The sequence below is a fragment of the Apodemus sylvaticus genome, chromosome 9, assembly GCF_947179515.1.
Source record: "Apodemus sylvaticus chromosome 9, mApoSyl1.1, whole genome shotgun sequence".
Taxonomy (NCBI): Eukaryota; Metazoa; Chordata; class Mammalia; order Rodentia; family Muridae; genus Apodemus; species Apodemus sylvaticus.
In genome coordinates, this window is record NC_067480.1 from 3,170,732 (window position 1) to 3,197,747 (window position 27,016).

At 41.7% G+C, this 27,016-nt stretch overlaps 1 protein-coding gene across 1 annotated transcript in view; it reads right to left on the minus strand.

Moving 5' to 3' along the window:
- The window catches only part of Dlgap1 (DLG associated protein 1), an 865,098-nt gene that overhangs the window by 356,773 nt on the left and 481,309 nt on the right, over nucleotides 1-27,016 (minus strand). The gene's annotated exons all lie outside the window — the stretch shown is intronic.

Consider the following 27,016-nt stretch of genomic DNA (forward strand, 5'->3'; position numbering starts at 1 on the left):
CATCCATACCACCCAGGGTTAGAAATATTCATGTGTAAACTAGCGTTCCTTTAATTCACCACAAGAAAAACAAAGCATACAGATTCTGGGTGGGCTTGAAAGATGAAGCTGGGAAGTTAAGTTGAGGCTAGATTGTGAATAACTTTACATTTTGCATTGGGTGAATGGGTAAGAGGGAGTTACTGGTGATTTCACACAAGGGATGAGGCAAGAGACCCTAATTACAATGTTATCTGTACATGCCAACAAATGCATTTGGAGACCTAGGAGCTGAGTGTTATCTTCCAGATGGATTTTCTGTATATGTCCCAGAGAAGAAATCTTTCTTTTTACATCAACAATCTCACCCATAAAAGATCATCTAAAATATTTTGAAGGAGAACGGGTAGGAAAGAATAGATCTGCTGTTTTTTAGCTGTTTTCACGGGGTCCCTGACACACGGTAAACCAGGTTATAGGCACGCTTACTGCATGGAGGGCCTCCCCTCAGCTGCTCTGGCCATGCCCAGTGTATGCTGTGTATCTTGTTGAGTGTGTACTTAGGATTTCTTATTGCTACTCCAATGCCTTATTTCCCCGCCCCCCCTAAAGACAAAGGCTCTGAGGTTCACATCTGGGTTTGAAGTCTGGCTCTAGATGGCCCTGTATGTGTGATTTTGAAAGTGATACTAACATGAGGAATTAGATAAATAAGACAAAAAGTTGGGAAATAAGATATTCAAATGTTAATATAGTGAATCCAAAGTTCAATTCAAACTTCAATGGTAAAGCCACATATAAGTATCAGAATAGGCCACAGAGATTCATGTGAGCTTTTCTTAGGACCACAAGTGTCCAAGCACATGCCATAGCAACTGAAACAAGTCATTATGTGCATGCATGTATATATGTATCTATACATGCATGTTGTACATACGTACATACATGTGTATGTATATGTATGTATTTATATACAGCTGCTCATTTATCTTTGGAGATTCACTAAAGAGATGAGTGACTTCTAGATCTTGACTCTGCATCAACAGAGCTCATCTGTAGCCACCTGTGGACTTGATGAATTTAAGGTGCCCATGGTGGCCCAGAAGGAAAAGACTGGTATAGAGTGGGATGTATTGAACTCTTTGGTGTAGTGGGAAATGATTAAAATAGAGTACCACCCCGCCAAGCCTCTGCTCCAAGTCCTGGCAGGTCTCTCTCTCCTGCCCAGCACCCACTCCTTCCAAGTATCCGGCAAAGCATGACTCTTACTTGAGTAGTTAACCAAATATATTTATATATATGGAACTCCCAATTACATAATGCCAATTTACAATGATAAAGTTTTATCCCAATAGTTCTAGCCTCTCAGCACACCAGAAACACATCTGATGCCATCTGGATCTGCGAGTCTCCTCCTCTGCTCCCTCCTGCAGCTCCCAGGCTCCCTCCCCCCATCTTCTCTTAGCTCCTCCTCTTTTCTCCCCTCCAATCACTGGCCTCTCGATGCCTCAATGTGAATGGATAGGAAATATCATGCATCACTTTGGGAGTTTAGAAGACAGATTTAGGGTTGCAAATTCAAAGTACAGAAGCAGGAGATTTGCTGCCACAGGGCCTGGGGGATGTCTTAGATTTGGTGCTCAACTGTCTGTCTGTATGCATGTATCTGTATATGCGTGCGCGCCTGCATATGCTTACCCATGAGGGTGCACGTGTATTATAGCACATGTTGGGAAGATAGAGGATTACTTGAAGTATGAAGTTCTCTCTCTCCCTGTAGGTCTCAGGATCAAACTGTGATTGTCAGGCCTGGAAGCAGAGCCTTTACTGGTTGAGTCATCTCACTGGTATGAAGACTGAGTATTTAAAGCAGATATCAGGACAGAAGCTCACAATGAAGCACCTACTCAACAGCAACAAATACCATAGAGAGAACGTTTTAAGAGCGAGACTGAAAACATTTACTTAATTTGACAACTGGGTCCTTTTGTCTAGGTTTACTGTAATTTAAAATGTTTCCAATTGAATAAAGAATACATTAAAAGAATATGAATAAGGAAACCCATTTTTGGCTCTTCTTTCCAGATGCTGTTCACTAGACTAGGCAGAGGCACACAAAGTTCTTGAATGGCACGAGGGTGGGCAGAGGCTACTTGAATTCTCCAGTGTTTAAAATAAAATGCTACTGTTGCTAGTGACCCAACATGTGGGTGTTGGTAACAAAACCTGAGTCTTCTGCAAGAGTATAAGGTGCTCTTAATTCTGAGTCATCTCTCTAACTCCATAATAGTACCTCTTTAAATGGTGACACAGTTTCTCACTCAGTGTGTTGGTCATAATTTAGTAGGTTCTTCTTTATGGAGAACCCTATGTTGATTCTAGCTTTATGCTGAGTCATGTCTGAGTAATGTAATATACACATTTTTTCATAAATATTCATTTTCATAGGCTAAATAAGTACATATAGAGTTACTTTTGGGTCAAAGGACATAAATAGGTAAAATTGTATAAATATAATCAAATGTCTTTTAAAAACTCATACACTGATGTTCACAAATTAGTACGTATATAAGAGTAGAATTTCTGGGGCTAGAGAGATGGCTCAGTGGTTTAGCACACTCACTGCTCTTCAAGAGGTCCTGAGTTCAATTCCCAGCAACCACATGGTGGCTCACAACCATTTATAATGGGATCTGCAATGGGATCCTATGCCCTCTTCTGGTGTGTCTGAAGACAGGAATGGTATTCTCTCATAAAACAAACAAATAAATAAACATCTTTTTAAAAAACTGAATTTCCCTAGCCTTACCAGCCCTGAGCATAATCAACCTTCACATTTTTCGTTAGTTTTATGATCAGTATCTTATACATTATTTTAAAACCACCTACCTCATTTTAATTGACATTTTATTAATAGGAGCCAGGAGATTTTCCATGTCTATTGCCTATTTTTATATTCCTTCTGTAAACTTTTTCTTATAAAAGTTGCCCATGTTTCTCTTATATTAGTTGCTTGATTTGTAGGAATTCTGTGGTTTTTTTCAGAAATTAATGGTTTGCAAGTCTTACATTGTACAGATGTTTTCCAGTTCATTTCTTTAAGGTCTTGTTTGTTTTTATGCACTAAAATTTGTATTTCACTTCAAGATTTTATTTCACAGTATGTTTAAAAGTCCTCCAAAACTTGATTTAAAAATATCACATTAGGGCTAACAAGATGGCTCAGCTGATACAGGTAATTGTTGCTAAGTACCCAAACCCAAGTTCAACCCTCTTTTATTCCAAAGAGATGTGGGACAGAAAGGTTTAAATGATAGTCCTCTGAACCTCCACATGTGTGACATGGTACACACACACACACACACACACACACACACACAAAATTTTTAAAATCACTGTCATTTTTAAGATTTCAAAAATCTCTTAAACTTTCTAATGAATTTTGTGTCGGATATCCCTTTACTATTGGAAAATATTGTTGTAGTGTAGGTCTTTCATATTCTTCTTTATTAAATCAGGGATCTTGCTGGTTTAATGTTAAGCTTCTGAATAAATTTTATCCTATTGCTAATTCTCTTTTATTAACCAGAATTATAAAGATTCACGAGGAGCATAACAATATAATGTCAAGGCAAAGACATCATTGAGGAGATGCTGATGTTTGGTCCACACAATGTCAATACACAAAGCAGTCATGCTTACCTTGAAGCTCAAACTCACTAGAGAAAACATGATTCACCCGCCTGATTTGAAAGCTGAGCTGCAGGTATGTGGTATTTCCTGTGTGTGCTGTTTAAAGGCATCAGTGATGCTCTGAAAAGCAGTAGCTGTTTCCTGGGGTGCTAATACCACACAAAGGGTCTATCAGAGGGTAGAAGGCAGCCAGTTACTGCATCTTATATGACCTACAGGGCCAGAGACAAAGGACAGTAGAAAGGACAGAAAGCAACCCTGCACCATCTTGCATAAACAAGAGTGGGAGGAAGCAGAGGAAAATGGAGGAGAGCTTTTAGCAGAAGCATCACCCAGCTTCTTGGTGTCCGGATGTCCCAGAGTGCTGAAACTCTGTTCTCTCCTGACATTCTCTGGGTTTTCTGTTTATACTTCCAACACTTTTTCCTGATAACAGTATCAATGCTTTTTAATCTCAGATCCGTAGATACAACAAAAGCAGCAACCACTACCTCATGGTGACCTGGTTCATTCTCTCCCTTTAAGGTATGAGCCCTTTTGGCTCAAATCGTACAATGGGCTGTACAATCTTTGTCTCTGCAGCATTGGGAAGCATAGGTATGTGCTCCTCAGGTGCAGTCTGAGACATTTCAGCACAGTGATGATTACTGCATATCCTTTCGAAGGAATCAAAAATCCAACCTGATGTCTTAAGTTCTACCAAGAACGTGAGAAAAAGCCACTCTGTTCCTGAGTTTTCTGTTTGTTTTTGGTACTGAAGATTGACCCTAGAGCTGAACGCATGCTATGTATGTATCTTACTATGGATATACCTTAGCACAGCCGATTCTACACCTGACATCACTTCCTCGTCACAGTGTCACCATCACAGTGTCACTTTACATAGTTACATTTTTCAACTGAATTTCTATTTAGTAAGACTGTAGCTGGAATGTCGGGGTCACCTCTATGTAAACTCTGGAAGCTTCACAGCTGCAAAAGCATCTCCTGAAGGAAGACCTAATTGAGGACTGCCTAGAAGACCAAGGGTTGCTGGTGTAGACAATGACAGTCAATCAGGAACTGCTGTTTAGAAGAGATGTTTTCTTGGGACTAATGGTGCATGGGCAGAGAGTACAAAAGGAGCTTGCAGCACTGTTCAGATGAATTTGCTGCTGTGTTTCTCACCTGCTCCTAGAGTCTGTGTCCTTGATTCTGCACCACCTCATTCCCAACCTCCAAAAGCACGTAGAGTCAGTTTGCAAGTCCAGGACACAGGCAGCAAGATTCATAGCTTTTCTTTTCTTTTTTTTTTAATTTTAAAGTCATAAGAACCTACACAAGTATTATGTGGGAGATTGTATTTTGTACTACTACCATACCTCCTTGTGACAGTATATGTACTTTAAGAAGTACCCATGTATGTTGGGCTATAGGTATTTATAGAGCACTAGCAGAGTCAGTACATTTAAGGCCTAGCATTCAAACACCAAATTTATATCCTCCAAGCAAAAGTTTTCTCCTGTCTCTAAGGATGACTAGTGGCTTGCAATCCTGAGCAGTTGCTCTCAGGCTCAACCCAAGGGTTTTCTGATTCCCTGACCTAATGCTGGGCTACCATGACATCATCAGAACTTCCCTGTTTGCCCCAGCTCTATTAAGCTGAATGTGTAAGGAAAAACAAGTGTTAAGGAAAGAGCCTCCTTAGACACAAGATGTTTATCGAGAAAAGCACATTGGTCACACTGAGCTCAGAGCCAGTGAGGTGTTAGGCTCAGGGGCCTTCATCCTCCAGGACACAGGGATCCCAGTAAACCACATTTGGTTTCCAAAGCTCTAGGTGCAGGAAAGAGAAAAATCAATCAGATACATATTGCTCCCACATGCTTACAATATTCAGAAATGCTCAGCTCTGAATAGCTGGAGCAACATCTGGGCAGTATACCAGAGCTGTCCTCAGGCTAAAGCCCACAGTGAAACCCCAGGTCCTGAGTCTTAGAGAGCAGGTTTGCTTCCCTTTGGGGTGTGGGGTTTGACTTAGAACCGTAGTTTCTGCCTTGGCTCATATTGTTAACTGTGGGTGAAAGAGCCCATAACTTTCACTGCTGTAAGGGTAACCTGCAGAGATCAGTGGGGGTTCAAGCCAGGGCTTCTCAGTACTGGCACTGCTGATATTTTGGGTTATAATTTCTCCTTGTAGGACAGTGGTTCTTAACTTCCCTAATGCTACCACCTTCTAATACAGTTCCCCCATTTAATACATGCCACCACATGTAATGACCCCCATCATAAAATTATTTTCATTGCTACTTCATAACTGTAATTTTGCCACTGTTACACATCATAATGTAAATATATATGTTTCCTGATGATTTCAGGTAACCCCTGTCAAGTGTTATTTGCAAGGGGTTGCAAACTACAGGTTGATCACCATTGTTGTCTTACAGTTTATAGGATATTTAGTCATTTTCCTGGCTTCTATGCACAGGATGTAAGCAGCACACCACATCTGGATGCTGATATAAGTAGATATGTGTTTATGTATGCAGGTGTCACTGTGTGTGTGTGCATGTTGTATGCATCATGAAGTTATTGCAACAAATACCCAAGATGAATTAAATTAAAAAGAGGAAAAGTTTGTTCTGGCTCATAATTTTGGAGGCTTCAACTTAGGACCAATTGGTTGTGTTCTGTAGGTCTGTGGAAAGGCACCATATCACATCATGGAAGAAATGCATTGAGAAAGAGGATTGTTCATTATACAGTTGGGTATGAGAGAGATATCTCTTTATCTCTCTCTCTCTCTCTCCCTCTCTCTTTCTCTCTCATTTATCTATCTATCGACTGACTCCATCAAGGGCAGGACCCCAATATGCTAACTTTCTCTCACTAGTGCCTGACTCTTAACAGTTCTGTTACCCCCCAATAGCAATGTCTGGGAACTAAGTCTTTGCCTCATAAGCCCTGGGGGGCTTGTAATGTCCACACTATTGAAACATGATATAAGTATGAACATTATTCATATTATTATATTATATGTTATTCATATTATATTATTCATTATTCATTTTCTAACTCTGTCTCTAGAACTCTTGGCTTGAGTTCTAATAATCCCCCATACCTGGAGATATGTCCCATTGAAGAAATGGCTTCCTCCTGGACTAGGGCAGGAGAGAGGAAAATGAACAACACCTTCTTCTATAAGAAAGTAAAGGAAGACTCAAAAAGAGGCCGGTCACATGAAAAAGGCTTAGGGGTTTGCTTGAAGGTGCACCTCCTACCAAATATGATGAGGCAGCACATTTAGAAAATTTAGAAAATGAAATTAACTGTAAGTTAAAGATACACAGCCTAAGGCTATAAAGCATGTGTGAACCCTGGGTCCAACCCTTGGTTTGGCAAATTCTTGAAGACTACATGGCCAATACTAAAGAAGTAAATGGATAAATATATGAAGAAGAGAGTTTTTAGTACTCAATTATTAATCTTAATAATGAAGGTAGATGCAATGAGTTCATTATTAGAAGATCACACAGTCGGGTAATTATTTGAAGAATGGCTAATCAGTGGATGTTTAATGTAGAGGTAATAGTATTTGAATCAAACTCTATTTACATCTTATAATTCTTTAGATGCTGTGCTGGCTAGTTTTATGTTAACTTTACACAAACCCATTGTAGATGGTATAACCTCTGGACTGGTGGTCCTGGGCTCTATAAGAAAGCAGGCTGGGAGAGCCTTGAGGAACAAACTCAATAAGCAGCTCCCTCCATGGCCTCTGCCTCAGCTCCAGCCTCCAGGATCCTGCCATGTTTGAGTTCCTTGCTCTGCTTGCTTTCTCATAGCCCACAATGGGCTGGGGCCTCTCCCCTTGATCACTAATTGAAAACATGCCTTACATCTGGATCTCATGGAGACATTTTCTCAACGGAGGCTCCTTTCTCTGAAATAACTCCAGCTTGTGTCAAGTTGACATACAAAACCAGTCAGTACATCTGACTAGGATAGATGCCAATGTCTTGAGTGAGGGACACACAATTGACTTCTTGGGTAGAGGGTTTTATTGAATAAAATGCAGACATATAAATTATGGCACACACAGATTTGAGTGAGCATATATAATCAAACTTACCAGCACCAGAGCCTGGTAAAATAAACATGTGTTAACTGAAAGGATTCTACATCCCCACTACTTGGGATATATTGTTATATCAACACGAGTTATGAATGTACCACTGTGACACACAAGCAAAGCAGCTGGCTGTGATTTTTCTTAGCTTCTACAAATTGTCTTTGGCTATACATTTAAGTTAGGGTTTAGATGCAGGAAAAAATTCATTTTTGCTCATAGGATAAGGAAGGCAAGTCTCAATTATCCTGTTGTAGTCAGAGTATCTTGATATGAAGTCCCATTACAGTAAATTGCAAGGGTTAGAAGCATGGGAACTTTTTATTAGAAACTGTAGCATGCTCATTGTATCTTATAACATTAAGCAGTATTAATGTTTTTTTGAAACAGAGTAGACTCATTTAGACCCGTGTTAACCTATACTCCAATAAAAGCATTTTCCATTTACAACAGTCTGTGTTCCCCAAAGCTGAGGTGATCTGACGTCTAAACATTTTAAAGTAAAAGACCTCTCATCTGCTGGGGAATAGTCTTGTGCCCTGAATGGCCAGCCACTACACTGTTCGTGGTTTTCCTGTATTCTAGGGAGTTCACTGGCTTATACTGTTTCATTCCATAACTTCCTTTTGCCTTCTTCCTGGTCTTGTGTCTGCTCTGTTCTTTTCTTTTTTTAGATTTGTGTCCTAGGTATTTGGACACTCAGTATTATTTGTGCACCTTCTCTAAGGACCCCAGTATCTTTTGATTTTTCAGTTTCCACAGGCTCAGTGTGTGGCTTGTGAAGCAAGACCCTCATCCTGCTTCTTTAGCCATTAAGATGTCATGTCAGTATTTAAGATTCACTGCTTGCAGAAGCAGAGATGCATCTGTTTTTCCAGGGGCCATGCTAAAAGCCCATGTTGTAATGCTCTTTTAAATGTGAATTTCTGTTGTACAGTTTCTGTTATCAGTAGTACACACCACTGCCTGAACATATTGACTGAAAAAAACATTTTTTTATATATTTATTTTTATAAATATGCAAAATAATTTTTTTATAAATAATTCCTGATTTAAGTTGATGTGTTTCTGAGACACATGGGGACATGTCATGTGTTCTTGTCCTTCCATCTGTCTGACTTGTCCCTTTCCCCAGTACGTTCATTTTGCATACACTAAGTTACGTATAGTCACTTCGCTGTCTTAGTTATCCAGTCAACTCTGCAAACTCCATGGTACCCATATATAGGTCTACACTCTGGTTTAAGGTACTCACTGGGGCTCTTGGAATATGTCAAGTTATGAGTAGTTACTGTACTTCTAAAGAGCTTTCAAAATAAGAGATTAAACAGGGGCTGGAGAGATTGATCAGGAGTTTAGAGCACCAACTGCTATTCCAGAGGTCTTGAGTTCAAACCCCAGCAACTGCAGGTAGCTCACAACCATCTGTCATGGGATTTGGTGCCCTCTTCTGGTGTGTCTGGAGATGACTACAATGTATTCATATACATAAAATAAATAAATCTTTTTTAAAAGGAGAGACTGGGCAGACCACTCTAAGTTATTATTTCCAGAACAGATTAAGAGGAAAGTAAAAAAAAAAAGATACACCAATGACGCTAAATAGACTCATCACAGGAGGATGACAGTGAGGACTACCAGTGCCAGGCATCTCTCCGAGGACCTCATATGCATTTGGGCATTTAGCACTGTAATGCTGTGGAGGACACAGAGATCCTCCTCACCATTACACACAGAGACTGAGCTAGAAGGAGGGACAAGTTCACAGCAAAGCTGCAGGCAATTCTTAAAACCTGGGATAAACACAGGCAACCAGCCTCAGGGAGTAGGTTCTCACCCAGTCTTCTGAGTTATGCCATGCAGTTACCAGAAAATGATATGGCTTTTTTATGGGGTATAATTGCACTTTTAGATGGAAGGAATTTCAGACAAAAGGGAAGGTTGTTACCTAATCTAAGCGAGACTTTGAAGTCCAAGGTTAATAAGGTGTTATTGTCTTCTTGGATGTGACATGAATTGGCAATGAGTTGACAGAGATCCCCACAGTCCTGGACATTCCAATGAGGTCTTTAGGTCGAGTCACTGCTTCTGAATCCGAAGACAGAAGCCTTCAATCCAGTTCGAGTTGAAGTCCAAAAGTCAAAGAAGTCTGCCTTTGGGGTTTTCTAGCGTAAAGAGAGTGGAAGGGCTCTGACAAGCCACTAGTACGATGTCCTAGTATGGTGTTTGGAAGACGGCAAGAAGCATTGTGCCATTCATTCTTAATACATTTCTCTCTGGGGGAAGATGAAGCCACACAAATATATGCTAGCCATATAGCCATATGGTATGTGTATGTGCATGTGTGTGCTTGTGTGAAGATGTGCACGTGTATGTGTGTGTGTGTGTGTGTGTGTGTGTGTGTGAGAGAGAGAGAGAGAGAGAGAGAGAGAGAGAGAGAGAGAGAGAATGTGAGTGTGTGAAGGCCTTGGGTATTGTTCCCCAGGAGCCATCACCTTGTCTTTTAGACAGAGTCTCTACTGGATCTGGGGTTTGCTGATTACATTCAGTAGGCTTGCTGGCCAGTGAGTCCCAGGGATCCTCCTGTCTCTGCATCTCTAGTGCTGAGATTACAAGGGGATGTCCTTACTTCCAGCTGCTTTACAGGCACACTGGGAACTGAGTTCAGGCTCTCATGCTTTTGTAACCAGCATGTTACTGACTGAACTATCTCCCCAGCCCCCCATATGTATATTTTAGCAGGAAAAACCCAAATATTTTTTCCTCATATGAACATCAAAATTTGGGTAATGACTCTCTGTTGTCTAACCATGGAACTGCCCTTTCTATTTCACAGAGAACAATGTGTGAAACACTTTATAGATAATATTTGCATACATTCTTTTATCCTTTAGAATAGACTGTTTAGAAGTATAATTTCTGCACCAATCTCTATGTGAACATTTTGGAGCTTGGATTCTTGTCACATAAATAACCAGCTCACCTTAGGAAGTGAACAAAGCTGGCCATCTCTCCAGCATTATATTGTGAGGATTTCCTGGGTATCACACTGGCCAGAAGAAACCAAAAACATAGCCAGTTTTATGGGGTGTGGTTACCTTAATTTATTTAGTTTTGTTAAATATATAATTTGATGTTTTGTGAGCTACTTCTTTTGTGAACTGTGTGCTTGTGAATGTCTCTTTCCTGCATTCCTACTGATGTGCACAAAGCTCAGTGTTAATGGCAACAATATGTAAAACAATCTTTTACTTACAGTCCTTACTATGTGCCTGGTACTGTGTTAAGGCCCTGGCTCTCAGAGACACAGAATGCCTTTTCCCTTGTGGTTTAAAATACTCTTGTATGAAATCATCACTCCTATTTCTTGAGGCCATTTTTGGAGCAGTCAGTTTTAGAAGCCTGCATTAGTTCATTTTTAGCATTTAACATCTTGAGAGGGGGACTGAGGTGCAGCGCCTGTGTAGGCTGCCCCTGGGTGAGCAGCTTGGTGGTTCTCCTTCATTAACAAGGTGACTGAGTCTCATCATGACTGTGTCATAAACACAGGCACACTATGGTCTTCGGTATAAGTGATGACCTTAGAATTAGGTTCCTCTGTTCCTATCTCTTCCAGGAATCTCAAAGGGCAGAAGAATGAGGAGCAGCTTGCTGAGGGGGCTGAAGCTGTCTTGCAGTGACACTAAGGTGTGTGAAGTGGGCGGGGAACTCTCGGACATTTACTTTTCTAAGCATCCAAGAACAAAAGCTCAGCACCGTGGTCCGGGAAGAGCAGCAAGACTTATCTTCCCTTGAAGTACCCTGAAATGGAGACACTAGATACAGTTTTAGAAATGGCCCACCCTGTTGTCACAGTTGTGCCAAACTTGCCTAGCCTCTCTTAGCATCTGATCATGGGACCAGCTCCTTGTTGCTACCGTTTCCTTGTTGCCTGTCCTTTCTTATTTTCCAAAGTGACCAGTAGGATGGGCAATTACTATGCTGAGCTCCTTGGCTACTCCCAGGACTTAATCTTCATCTCCACCTGCTTCTTCACTCCACACAATCTCACCTTGTAACAAATATCTTGTTGTCTGAACTCACATTGACTTCACAGTATCCAGCCGGCAGTCACTACGTTGCTTTGCATGAATAGCAAGTACCCATGCTTCAGGCTTGGGAGGTGGCATTAAACAGAGAACAGCCTTTTCCTCAATGTTGGCTTGGTCCCATTATGCTAATGGAAATCCAGGAAGAAGCTCTTCATAGGGCCCTATCCTACACACTTGGAGAATGTGCCTGGAACTAAGCAGCCACCTGCTTTCTCTGTGAGCACATGTCCCCTTTGAGGGATGAGAAACTGTTTGAGCCATTTCTGAGGATGGGCCTGCCTGGGGATAAATTAGGACACACGTTAAATCTAAATTCCTGGGCTCTGTTCCAGATTGTCTCAATAGGGCCAGGCAGGTCCTGAGAGTCTGTTTGCAATTAAGTAATCAATTGATTTTGGGTTAATGAATACTTATGTAGGAAGTAATTCTATTGCAGCCTTTCTGGCATGGGAAATGATGTCTTGGGGCAAAATTGGAAGAGTCATTTGTTTCAGCTCAAATCATCTAAAGATCCCCCAAATCCTTCTTCCCACATATCTGAATAGTAGCTTAATACGACTGTGTTATTGTAATAATGTATAATAAAGAAGTGCTATTTTTAAATGCAAATTAATTATTATAACAGTTAAGCTCAGTTGAGGAAGCCTAGTTTTTTTTTTTTTTTTTTTTTTTTTTTTTACCGTATGGCTGATAAACACAGTCCCAGTCAGGCATTTGGTAGCACATGCTTGTGGCTTACCTCTTGGATTACATTCTTACCTACACTTCTCTCACAATGAAGACTGCTGTGAGACACCCCAGATATCCATAGGCCCATCACATAAGTGGAAAGTTTGCCTGAGAGTGTGCAGAAATTACTTACAAGGCTTATTTTTGTACTTATACACATGGCTGAATCAAAAGAACGTTGGTTCCCAGTTTTGCAAGGCCAACATGAGATGGAGGTTGCCACAGCACCTTAAGTCGCTGGGCTAGTGAACAGATAAGTCCCAGACCCAGGAATTCATGACATCCCACCTCCCACAGACTGCAGGAGTCAAAAAGTTCTTTTGCATATTTCTCCCCCTTCCAGAGTCCTAGCCAATCACACAAACAAAAAGTGCTCATATGCATTGTGTGCACCTCATGGCAGATGGGAACAACCCCCACAAGGCTTGCGCCAGAATGAAGCTGCGATATCTGCCCCCAGGATAGAATGCTGCAGAAACACCCTAGGGAACAGCCCAGGCCCTGCTGTCACCAGGAAGCCATATCCTCTATTTCCTGTGCTTCCGGTGTGACCAAAAAGAAAGTGGCTGATGACAAGGTGAAGTACTAAAAGTGAAAACGGAAGGGGAGACAAGGGCCAGTTTCATAGGAGATGGGTCCTGCATCTGACAAGTCTGTTTTATGGTTAAAAATAGAATCCAAGGCATCTGAAATAGGGACATGACCGAGACACAAGAAACAAACCTTCTTTTGGAAATGGTTCCTCTTACCCCTAAACACTCACTCCATATAATTTGAACACTTGATGTTAGGCAGTAATTGGATAGAACCAGACTAAATGCTACCCAGATCATTAGAAATAAAACCAGAAGAAAATTATCAGTTGAACTTAGAGAACACACAGCTGAGGTGCAGCATGGAAGCCAGGAATGACAGACTGGATGCAGCTAATTCCTACCATGGGGGTTCTCACAGGGCACACTGGTGATGGGATTGAAGGAGACAGAAGTTCAGGATGTGATGTGGTGTCTACGTGGGCTCTACCACGTACAGAAATGTATTCAATCTCTTTAGACTCAGCTGGAACACATTTGACCTTGAAGTCAATATTTGATGGGGTTGACTTTTTCCATTTCAGAGGCTATGCATGGTCTTTGTGGCACCACCTTCTTTATTCCTTCATGTACTCACTGAATTAGGAGCTGAGGGAGAAAAATGAAAGAATATTTCAGGCGGCCTCTATGACTGTGAGAAATATAGTATGGGAGAAAAATGAAAATGAATGAGACAGTCATCAAACTCATAGAGAGGTGAGATGTTAGTCATGGGTTAGGTGATGGAAATGGAATGTTCTTCCATCCCTATCTTGACTCCCTCTACCCTCAAGACCTTGTACTCACTAAGGAGCTTGGGGATTCTTTTCTCTTTTGGGGTAATTTCATAGGCAATTCAGATATCAAGGTTGATTCATTCAAAACTTGTTAAGGAAAGTCTTTTGTTGGTCCTTGTTGTTCATGTCAGTCATCCTCCCTGGGTTTGCATCTGGGAGCAGGAAAAAATTACCCAGCATGCATCTGGGCAGAAGTCTACTCTTCATGGCTGTTTTGAAAGTCTAACCCTCGAGATAGCTGGCTATTGGTCTTTTGTACGCAGAGGCCTCTGAGAGATGGGCGAAGGACATGGTGTGGATGGGTGTTCTTGCAGACCCCTCTTTGTTGGTTATACATTTCCTATTCATACAGAATTGAGGGACACATGGAAGGATCATGATGGATCTCAGTCTTGCAACTTCAGAGGCTACATGCCTTCTGTGTCGCAGCCTTCCTTTATGTGCAATGAACACGGAGACTCAGAATACAGATGTTCCCATCCAACTGACTTGTCTTCTAGAAGGAGAAAAAAATCTTCTCTTTAGCCCTTTACAGCCATGCCATATCAGTAGGTTGCTGTGTTGCCGGTCACTGGCAGCCACTCAAAGCAGTCAAGTGGCCTCTTAAGCATTAATTTATCAGTTTGATTCCTGCATTGTACTCAGAAGGCAGAAGCTTTATAAAGAAGGCTGATTCTCTGGGTCAATCATCTAGGTAAGCTTATATTTTACTTAGTGGCTTTGCCTAGCCTCTAAAGGCAGAAGAGCATTAACCGGGAAGAAATGGCGACAAAGTGCAGGCATTTATTTCTATTCATTGGTTCTCATTAGTGACCATAGCCATGACAGAGTAGACCATGGGAATTTCCCTGAAGGTTCTGGAACCAAAAAGAATGCTTTTAAGTTCTAACTACACTAAACAAGATGGGAGATTCCCTAGAAACAAGGCATAGAGAAAGAGACTCACAAGGATGAAACTCTTCAAATTCAGCAGAGTTGACTCAGTCATTGTGCACTCAGTGAATGGATAGTTGAATGTCTAGGAACAGATACTGTATGCTGGTATTAAGGGATGGGCAGATGAGGGATGGGTAGATAGTAATCGAGGGAGAGGGAGAAATGGAGAGATAAGATAGAAGATTTTAACATTATGCAATAGGCATCATCTCTGATTTCAAACTCTAATAGAGTCATTGGTGACATTATGATGCCATATATACAGAGTGATGCTTTTATTTATTTATTGTTTGAGTGATGCTTTTAAAACCAAGAATAATAGCAGACAATAATACAAAAGATTTCACATGCTATCAACATCATAATTTGGTGGCTGGGGGAAGTGGACATGACTGTTTGACAGAGACACAGCCAGAGCAGGTTGATGGCAGGATTATTGAATAAAATCTAGGTAACAAGGAGGGACAAAAGGTTCTCAGGGCAGTGTCTAAGTCAACCTGTCTGAAATTGGGCAGATTTTTTTTTAAAAAAATAATATATTTCCTCCATTTCTGAAGACTGTTCACCTTTGGGCAGTGACTCATTTTGTTGTTCTCGATCAGCAGGTTCTTTTAATCTTTGAGACTGTACAACAAATCATCTCTCTGACAGAATTACTGTTGAATGGCAAGAAGATACAGTTTGCCTGGCAGATTCTAGGTCCCAAATAGAAGCCCAAGTACAGGAATGTGAGGCCCTTTCAGCTTTCACAGATCATTTAAGCAAATAAAACACTTCCAAGTGCATGATCTCATTTGGTTCTCACCACAACCTGTGAAATGAATGAGATGGGTACAAATAGTCTCATTTTGTAGACCTTATGACATTTCAACTCTACCTCACCTCCTCAGGGAGACAGAGCAAAGGAGTGAAATGAAAAATAATGGGGTTATCCCAGAGACTTGAAGGTTAGGGGATGTGTTGGTATTTTAATTCAGTAGCTAGTGGGGAGCAAGGGGAATATTTCTAAACAGAAAAATGAAAGGAGAGACTGGCTTAAGAGACCCGAATCTGAAGGTGGAGGACCAATTGGAATGAGAAGGAGTTATTCAAAGGTGAGTATTTTGGGTGTTGCATGCATGTGGAAGTATTGGGTTACTGTAACAATTTGAGGGCTGGTGATTCAACTAGGCAGAATTTCCTCATCACCCACAAGATGTACAGTGGCCCATCTGCTTCTCTTTCCTGCCTCTCCCTCCCTTCCAAAGTAATGAAGATGATAATGAGAATGGGGTAGTCATTATAGTTAGCAGGTGTGAGCAGCAACAGTTATTAGTGCCACATAAATATGAAAAGCTGAATCTGTAGAGCCTTCCAGATGAGGGCTGCCGTGCCTCCTGCTTGGAACTGGGATTGGAATGTAGTGCTTGCTCCAAAGTCTAAGTCTTTGACCCTCTATTATTACTCCTTTGGGGTCTAAGGTGCTGTCTCTCATCAAGAAAAAGGAAACAATTAATTTTTATACAAAAACAACATCAGCATCAAACTCCTGTCATGGGTTTATCTTGACCTATCATTATTTACTTTCATCTACTTCATTGATAGTATAAACAGAAAAAAATCTTCCTCCCACTATCTTGCAGAGAGTCCTGATCCGTTCTGAAGGAGCATAATGTCAGAAGAACAGACTTTATTTCTAGCATCCATTTTGCCTCCTAGTGATGCGTATACGTTATTCTTTCCTGTTGATCATGCTGTTTTTGGCTGGTGTTAAATATTTCCTTTCCCCATATCTTTAATTTCTCACTCACCGCATTCATCGAAGTAGATCCTTCCCTGGGAAAGGAAGGTCACTTGTTGACCTGGGATAAGCATTTCTGCCCACGTACCTTTAAATTCTGCATTTACCTGGCATCTTCTTCAACAACACCATGGCGTGGTGATTTGGATCCACTTCTGCTAGCTGTGATTTATCTGTGTACCTCAAAGTCCACTCACTGGAAACCCGATTCTCAAGTTCATGTGTTAATGGCATCTGGAGATGGGATCTTTTTAAAGTCATAAAGTAGAGTCGTGAGGACGGGGCTTGCAAGGATGATGGCTTTAGAAGTTTTGTAAGAGGATGAGAGACTCACAGTAACAACTGGACTCCCTGTGGGATGCCCTGCCCTGCTCTACCATGCAGCAAATGTTAGCCATGCTTTTAACTTCCCAGTCTCGAGAACCATGAGTTAAATAAGCTTATATTCTTTATCAATCAGTCAGTCCTGGGTATTCTGTTATAGTGGCAGAAAAAAGAAAAGGAAAAACTAAAATCCACTATTCTTGATTATAAATGACCTCAAGGTAAAGGTCTGTTGTCTGATTGTGTATAGTTTGAGTAGGATGCTTAGATGAACAGATGAGTAGATGAATGAATCAATGAGTGAGACACTCATTTACTTTACTCGAATAATACTCGGGAATGTTTTAGCATTCCCTTGTCTACAAATTATTCACAATCTGGAAACACATAGGAGATCGTGTGGTAATGGTTAGCTTGCCCAGGTCCAAAGAAACAGGAAGGATGACCCACTACAGAGATGCTCTTATCAGTATGCTGACATCCAGGTAAGAAGGGGAAGATATGCACTCATCTTATGTAGGTGTTGGAACTCGGTCATCTCTGACTCATGGGCTACATTCCTTGGCTCCTATTGAAAGCTAGTTTACAGAGAACTCCTAGAGGAAGCAGAAGGAGGGTATACCATGCAGGGAGGGGAGGAGCTCTGAATGGAAGCTGAAACACAGCATGCCCTGGAGGACCCAGCTTTGACAATGGTCACAGGAAGGGAAGCGAATGTTCTAGAGTCATGATGATACATGCAATTACTTTGCATCTTTCAGTTCCTGCTTATACAACACCAATTTACACACCCGGATTTAGCCACCCAACATGTCCATCTCTGAGATGTAGTGCTAAATTAGAAGTCACCAAATTTGGCAGTGCAAATCGGTTTTGCCCAATGTGACAGGCCGTATTCACAACATCCACACATTAAACCTGATACCCTATATGCACAGGAGACCTCCCAGACTGAGGCAGAGCCAACCAATCTCTATTTTATATGAAATTCTAGAAAGGGACACATAGCGTGGGCCTTGAAACAGATGCATTCACTCTCATCTGGCTCTGACACTCATTGGCTGAGCCCCCTGTAACAGACTTTTTTTTTTTTTTTAACTTTCTGTGCCTCAGTTTCTTGAAATGTACAGTATGAAGAATATTGGACTATTTATACACACAGGATTGTTGCAAAGATGGTATTAGCTAGTGTGTGGCAGATACCATTTCTAAGCTCACAATAGATGTAAAACAACAAATCCTATGCTAGAGATAAGGCAGGTTTGCTGATGGTTTACTTCTTAAGACAGTGTCTCATTATGTCAGCCAGGTTGGCATCAAACAGTTGACACTCCTGCCTTGGCTTCCTGAGGGCTGAGCTCGTAGGAATGCATCTCTATACTTAACTGAGGTTTTTATAATGACATGGGAATTTTGCATAGATACCAAGGTCCACAATCTGGGGTGCATCCAAACGCTAGAAATTCTCATTTAATAAGGTGTGTCAGCATTCACAGATGTCTCTGCAGCCTCAGACAGGACAGTCAGTTTGAGGAAAATGCAGTTGGGCAGGGGGAGAGGAAGAGGGAAGAATCCTCTCTGAGTATTAAGTGCTTTGGGGAAGCTGCACTCATGGAAACCTGGAGAATAACATTCTTGGTAATTGCAGAGCTGCTACAAAGCTGTGAGCTTTTAGTGTGTGGTGGGTTCATGAGGAAGACACACTTGTCTATTCCATTCATCACAATGCCTCGGGAAACCGGGAGAATGTCTGGCAGAAAATGTCAACTTAATTAATATTCGTGAGTGAAGTTAAGGAGGCAGTGCAGGCAGTGCTGCAAGTACAGTTCTTACAGTGCTTGTAAGTGCGGATATTGGAAGAAAGGATGGGTGGAGCAGAAATGAGGGCCACCAGGACAGCAAGGTCAGGCTCTGGACTCCATGAGGAGCTCCTTGGTATCACTCTAAGAATGCTGTGAGGCAGATAGACCCTTGGGGTAAATGCATGTCATGATCTGACTCATTATAAAAGTGTCATCCTGGCTCCTGGTAGGAATACATCATAACGCTTCACAGGGGGGCCAAGAATGAACACACCAAGGCCAGAAGGCAGGACACTAGATATACACTGATGGTGAAGGTGGTGAGAAGAGGCCCAGGTCTAGTTACCCTATGTTTGTCTTGGCAGTGGGGAACTGGATAGGTAAAAGGCAGTAGATGTGTATAATTGAAACTCACGTAGTATGATCTAGATATGCCTGTAAAGGAATATATGCTTAAAATGTGGTGTGCAGCATACACTTCAGAAAAAGGCCTGAGGACAATTTCTGTTTGCATACATTAAAAATAACCTTAAATCTAATATGCCTTACAAAAGCATATCTGTACATCCCTGGAGTTGATGCTTGTTGCATGGTGTCTTTCCTCTGCATCACACAGGGAGAAAGAATTGAGAACAAAAGGCAATATTAAATAAAATGGAACAGTGATCACAGCATGCCATAAAACAGCACATATGCTGCACTCTTGCTCCTCATGGACCACAGAGATAAATTCTCTCAATTCCAGGTCCCAACAACCACTTTCTTTATGAGAACCTAGATTCGTAAAACTTCCTCCTTCTGCAGCGCGTGTGATCCACAGCCTGTGAGTGATTGTCCCCAATGACTGGTTCCTGAGAGTCACTCTTTTATGAATCCTCTGTTTTTGGGAAAGGGCTAACCTGTAACTCAATGAGATTTTTAGAAATGGCCACCAAGGCTAACAGAAGACAGCTTATGTCACAGTCTTCTGTTCATTTGCTCTGGGGGAGACTAGTGACCTCTAGCATACTGTGAGGATGTCCCAGCAATTCCATCCCAGCCATGTCTTTGACCATCTCAGAGTGTTCCTATGAACACCTTTACTGCAGCCTCCTGGGAGGCTGTGCAGGACACCTGAGCAAGCCATTCCTGACCCACAGAAACTGGGGCTAACAAATGATCATTGTTGTCCTACGTTGCCCAGTTTCGGGACAGTTTTTATGCTGTCAGAAGCTGGAGCCCTTGAAATCAGTCTTTGAACTCGAAACTGCCTTACTAAGGAGTGTTAGGTAATGAAAGCATTGTTTGCCTTGGATAATTCTTCTCTTTCCTAGGTCTTCTAATGGGAGAGGCGTGAAAAGCAGTAATTTTAATCAAAATAAGTAACACCTGGTTCAGTTAAAATTCAGTCCTGTGAAATTGGTCCTTAAGAAATCAAATGTCAGCACCACAGGTAACCAAAGAAGTATCTTTAAGGAGATGAGTCTGTCCAAAGATTGAACACCGTTTTTCATGAAAACATCCTTTCTTATTAACACAGAGTTCTGGAAAATCACCTACGTCTCTTTGAAATCTTTTCTGTTTGTTCCCTTCATGGCATCTTTAAAGAGAAATCTATAGCACATATAATGAGAAGATGAACTTAAGTCAGTGAAATAATTACTCATTTCCTGACTTGTAAGAAATGAAAACATTTCCACAATGGGGTGTGGGTGAGGGGTGAGTTGCTCCTAGTCTGTCAAGGAACTTGGCTGGATCAAATGAAATTTTATTCCCCCACAGTGGAGAAAGCAGCATGCAGAGGTGCTTTTCTTCTTCCATGTTGTCTGTTCTCCTACCATATTATTTTAAAGACAACAAAATCTAAAGTGGAATGATTACATTCCATCAAGCCAGACAATGAAGGATGTAAAAGGGATTTGTAAGACAAAGCAACAGCATGATCTCTGTCAGACCTACTCTCTGTACTTGAGCAGAAAGCTAAGCTGTTACAGGGTGGGTTTCACCCCAGGAGTGGAGTACATTGAATCAGGGGAAGGAATAATCCTTGGCTTCCATAGCTCAGGCTGCAGATGTGTGAGCATTCTTAGGAGGCTAAGTGGCTTGGACTGAAGGGAGGGAGGAAGAAGAGAGGGAGGAAGGAAGGAGGGAGGAAGGAAGGGGGGAGGAAGAAGGGAGGGAGGAAGAAGGGAGGGAGGAAGAAGGGAGGGAGGAAGGAAGGAGGGAGGGAGGAAGGAAGAAGGGAGGGAGGAAGAAGAGAGGGAGGAAGGAAGAAGGGAGGGAGGAAGAAGAGAGGGAGGAAGGAAGAAGGGAGGGAGGGCCTTGAAGAAAGAAAAGAACAATGAAGGGAGGAAGGAAGGAAAGAGGAAGGAAGGGGGGAGAAGAAGGAAGGAAGGAGGAAGGAAGGAGGAAGAAAGGAAGGAAGGAGAGAGGGAGGAAGGAAGAAGGAAGGAAGGAGGAAGAAAGAAAGGAAAGAAGGAGAGAGGGAAGAAGGAAGGAGGGAGGAAGGAAGAACAGAGGGAGGAAGAAGGGAGGGAGGAAGAAGAGAGGGAGGAAGGAAGGAGGGAGGGAGGAAGGAAGGAAGAAGGAAGGAAGGAAGAAGAAAGAAAGGAAAGAAGAAGAGAGGGAAGAAGGAAGGAAGGAGAAAAGAAGAAGGGAGGAGGAAGAAGAGAGGAGGAAGGAAGGAGGGAGGGAGGAAAAAGGGAGGGAGGAAGAAGAGGGGGAGGGAGAAAGGAGGGAGGAAGGAAGGGGGAGGGAGGAAGAAGGGAGGGAAGAAGGAAGGAGGGAGGGAGGAAGAAGAGAGGGAGAAAGGAAGGAGGGAGGAAGAAAGGGGGGAGGAAGAAGGGAGGGAGGAAGAAGGGAGGGAGGAAGGAAGGAGGGAGGGAGGAAGGAAGAAGGGAGGGAGGAAGAAGAGAGGGAGGAAGGAAGAAGGGAGGGAGGAAGAAGAGAGGGAGGAAGGAAGAAGGGAGGGAGGAAGAAGAGAGGGAGGAAGGAAGGAGGGAGGAAGGAAGGGGGGAGGAAGAAGGGAGGGAGGAAGAAGGGAGGGAGGAAGAAGGGAGGGAGGAAGGAAGGAGGGAGGGAGGAAGGAAGAAGGGAGGGAGGAAGAAGAGAGGGAGGAAGGAAGAAGGGAGGGAGGAAGAAGAGAGGGAGGAAGGAAGAAGGGAGGGAGGAAGAAGAGAGGGAGGAAGGAAGAAGGAAGGAAGAAGGAAGGAGAGAGAGAGGGTGGGGGAAAGAGAGAAAAGAAATCAAGAATTGGATAAAGGGTTGGAGAGATGGCTCAGCAGTTAAGAGTACCTGCTGCTCTTCCAGTAGGACCTGGGTTCAATTCCCATCACCCACATGGCAACTCTCAACTGTCTGTAACTTCAATTCTAGGGCATCTGGTACCTTCACAGTCATACATGCAGGTAAAACGCTGCTGCACATAAAACAAAAAAATGAAACAAAAATCCTTAACAAAAGAACTGGATAAAATTCAGAACAGGCCAGAGGAGAGTAAGTTGAGAAAAGGCTGATTCCTAGAATGGAAAGATGGAGACTCGTAGAAAGAGCAAAGGAAAAGACTGTGTGAAGAGAAGTCTGGAGACTTGTGGGATTCAGAACAAGAGTTGGCCTCTTGCTGACAAGAGCTACCACTAGCATCATTTCCTCCTTATAACAACAAAAGCCTTTTCTACATAAATAACATTTACTCTTTCTGGAAAGACATCTAACATTATAAATGCAGCTCTTTTGGAGCTCCAGAGAAAATCCCACACAATGCTGACGTTTAGATAAATTTCAGGATTTATTTATTTATATTTAGTTTTTGAACAGGGTTGGTTCTCTTATATCCTAGTTGGCCTTGAACGCATTATGTAACTGAGGATGACCTTAGCCTTCTGAGTGTGGAGATTACAGGTGTGTGCTTCTGTGTTGGTTTATGGGATCTGGGGATTTAACCCGGGGTGCTCTGCAGACCAAACAAGTCCTCTTATCAACTGAGCTTCATTTCCCAGGCCCCAGGTCTTTCATAAGAGAGAGACAACATGGACAATGAAGAAGATTGTGGACTTGGAATTCAGACCATGATTCTCTTTCTTCTTTAGTAGGCTAGCAGCTCTTGGGGTTCAGACGTTAACATTTAATGAGTGACTCTGCCACACAAGAGGTTCTGTGGCCCAACAAGCTCAATACAGGTTCCCATTAGATTTCTTTAACAACCATCTGTGGTCTGAATATGTCCCCTGAGTTTGTGTTTTGGAGATTTGACTCTTAATTCAACAGTGTTGGGAGGTAAGGTCTTCAAGCCATGATGAATTCAAGACAGCTCTGCCCTCATGAATGAATTTATACTACTGTCTTTTTATACAAGGGAGTTTTATACAAGGGAGTTTGGCCTTCCCTTATGTTGTCTATTCAACCTTCCTCCCTGTTGCCTACTGTCATGGGATAATGCAGAAAGAAGGCTTCTATCACTGAATGCTGGTGTTTTCAATATTCATTTTTTTATTTTGGTAATGTATATTTGTGTTTAGAGGGGCAGAAGTAACATGTACATGTGGATATAAGTGCCTGTTGAGGCCAGAAGACTCGAATGTCCTGGAGATGGCATTACCAGGGTTTGTGAGCTGTTGCAAGTAGGAACAGGGGAATCAAACTCAGTCCTCTCCTAGAACCATAAGTACTCTTAACCGCTGAGCTGTCTCTTCAGCCTTGTTGCTGGCATCTTCTGGTCAGACTTCATATCTTCCAGAACATAAAATATGTATGAATATGTAATTTAATGTGTTAAATATTTATATATAATTATAAACACATGGTTATAATTTATTTAAATGTATAATAAATTGGTATAGCAATTAGTACTATAAATTAGCCAGCTTTTGGCATTCTATTACAGTAACATGAAATAAACTAAGATTATCCCTCTGAGTGTTGCAGTCATTCCAATTTATGAGGAACCTGAGGCAGAGAGGCCACATCTTAAAAAAACTTGTTAGTGTGTGTGTGTGTGTGTGTGTATATGAATGTGTGTGTGTGAGTGTATGTATGTATGTGTGAGTGTGTGTGTTTGAGTGTGTGTGTGCCTGAGTGTGTGAGTGTGTGAGTATGTGTGAGTGTTTATGAGTGTGAGTGTGTGTGTGTATATGTGAGTATGTATGTGTGTATGAGTGTGAAACTGTATGAGTATGAGTGAGTGTGTATGTGTGTATGAGCATGTATGAGTGTGAGTGTGTGTCAACGTGCCTGTATATATGTGTGTGTGTGTGTGTGTATGTGTGTGTGCAGGTATAAGCAAGCCATGGTTTACTTGTGAGGTCAGAGGACTGCACTGTGGCATTGGTTCTCTTCTTGCACCTTTACACGGATGCAGACGATGGAACTCATGCTGTCAGGCTTGTACATACATCAATTATTTTGACCTGTTTGGCTATCTTGCTAGTGCCAGAAGTTAAATCATTTGTCTAGGACATCAGGATCAGAAGGCCTGGGGTTTGAAGGAAGCCTTTGACCACAGAAGCTGAGCTTTGGCTGAGTATCAACATTACAGGAAGGGCCTGGAGGCAGAGGAGACTGTTTGCATGGATGATGTTCAGTTTTGGAAGTAGGTTCCAGGAGGAACAAACAAATCCATTATTGACCAAGTTTGACTGAGGAAGGGCTGTGGTGTCAGCCTCCCCTTGGTCCAAAGATAATGAACTGAAGGAAGGCCAGGATGAAGTGCAGGGCCTCTTTGCAGGGAGCAACAGAGCCTGAAGCCAGAGTTCCAGCCTGACACCATCTGTTCTGGGCTTTTTGTTGCTTAGATGCAGACATTCATTCTGACCAGGAACAGAATTTCATTCCGACTAACACATAAAACACAATAAATGTTTCTTAAATCAAGATAGTATTTTTAAAATTATTATGGAATTTATTGGTTGTGTAGAATCTTAGAAGCCCCACCCTCATATGCCAATATAAGTAGTGTTTAGAGTTGGTCTGCGGCTCTCAGCTGGGGGCCAAGGATGGGACTCAGGGATAGTGACATTTTGGGATAGGCTATTTTTGCCTACACCAGCTCACCATGCAGTTGCTGAAGCAAAACCCTAGTGCTGTCTTTTCTACCTTCTTCCTATTCACTTCAAAGAAAACTGGTTCCACTTTGTTCTTGCCCCCATTCGGGGGTTACTATCTCACATCTGTTTTTTTGTCATTTAAGTTTCTGGGGCCAAACTTCTATCTTAAAGTTCACTGGGTTTTTATCATCTTTCCTTTCTAAATCTGCACACCTCTGTCATTTTCCAAGGAAGGATCATAGAGGCTAAATAGACAAGTAGGTAGTTTTGAGAAAGTAATGAAAAATAAATAAATAAAGAGTATCACGCCAGACTCAGCCTGGGCATTAGGATGTCTGGCTTTATAGAAGGTTGGTCTTCAGCGGTTTAATGGTGAAAGACTGTTGGTAATCTGGCCTCATCATAGACGTTATTCATGCTCAGGTTTGAACAGTGACAAAACACAAAGATGGAGATTATCTACTGTGAAAGAGATGTACTAATTCCCAGCCTGGCATGGGGGAAGGAATTTCACTGGCAGGGACAGGCCACAGGATTATGCCTTTTGTAATTTTGCAAATCAGTAAATTGGTCAACCCATGGAGAGGCAGATAACAACCCTCAGAAAAGATGCTATATACTACATCTGAGAAAACCTGGTGTGGAAAATGAACTCAGGCTCAAGCCAAGTACTCCACGATTTCATTTCTTTTTCTTTCTCATTGGTTTCATTTGTTAATTTTAAAATGCAACACAAGTGGACTTCTCCCAGCCTCTCTGTGTGCCTCCCATCTTCCTGACATGCAGTTCTTGGGCCTAGAGACATGAGCACTGTCCCTCCTGAATTTTCTGTTAAAGCCACCTTGTGGAGACCTGATTCTAAACCTAAATCTTAATACTTAGTAATGTTTTTGATGTCAGTGTATTTAATGTTAATAGTTTTCTGGTTAAGGAGCTGATGGCCTTGGGTAATTTATTCATCTTCATGATAATGTTGCTTTCATAACTGGGGTTAAAAGGATGAGAAATAATAACTTTTAGCCACCAGAATTACCTTATTCTTCACCATTAGCCCTAAGGATAGCCAGGGCCATGACAACACTCTGTGGATGTCTCTGGTACATGAATGACTAAGTCTGACAACATTGGGGACAGACATGTAATATGAGGCTTGATTCGTTTGTCAGACCAGATAAATCTGAAGATTTAGTAGTGTATGTAGTTTCCATAAGCAGTAATGAAGTAATTAAAAGTTAGCATTCCATAAATGAAGTCAAACATTAAAAACTTAATCAACTCCTAAGCCAAATAAAAATTGATCATATATATACATAAATACATATATTTGATCATATATACATATGTATACTTTAATACTTAATTTAATAATTTACATTATAAAATCAGTAGAGAAGGGTTTGAAAGACTTTATCAAATGCACAAATAAAAAGCCTAATCTTTATATATATATATATGAAGCTGTTACTCTTATTTATGTGCGTGCGTGTGTGTGTGTGTGTGTGTGTGTGTGTGTGTGTGTGTAGATTCCTCCAGAGGCCAGAAGAGAGCACTGGACTCATCTAGAGTTAAGGCAGTTGCTAACCTCCAGACATGGGTGCTGTGAACTAAGTCTGGTCCCTTAAAGAAACAGCATATATTCTTAGTCACTGAGCCATCTCTCCAGCCTCCACAAATCCAGTCTTTAAAGCATAGTTTTTCTTTATGGAAGAAAATTATTAAATATTAAAAATAGTCAGACCTGACTATTCTGGAAAGTCCTATCATTTTCCTTATGTCCCTGAAGTTACTCTTAATTAAAGGTTCTGACTTGTTGCTAATAAAGAATGCCAAAATCATCTGAGTCATGGCTAAAATTAACACAGAATTTCGGTAGAAAGGAACAAACCCGAGTGTGTTTCAGCATTCCTCTCGTTTATCCTCCGACATGACGATTCAGCCATCACCACTGTAATCTGAAGTATTTGTAGCTTTCCCGTCACTGCGTGGTGTATTTAGGGACAGGTCACTCAGGATGAATAGGCTAAAGCTCTTGGTCTATTTCGAGTGGACCTGCACCTCTGTGAGAAGGCAGCTGGAGAGTGGGAGGGTGGGTCTCAGTGACCTCCTCCTGCAATCTCTGAGGCACCGTGTTTCCATCCCACCTGGGTCACTGCCATTAGAATTTTGGAACTATTGGACTGAGTAT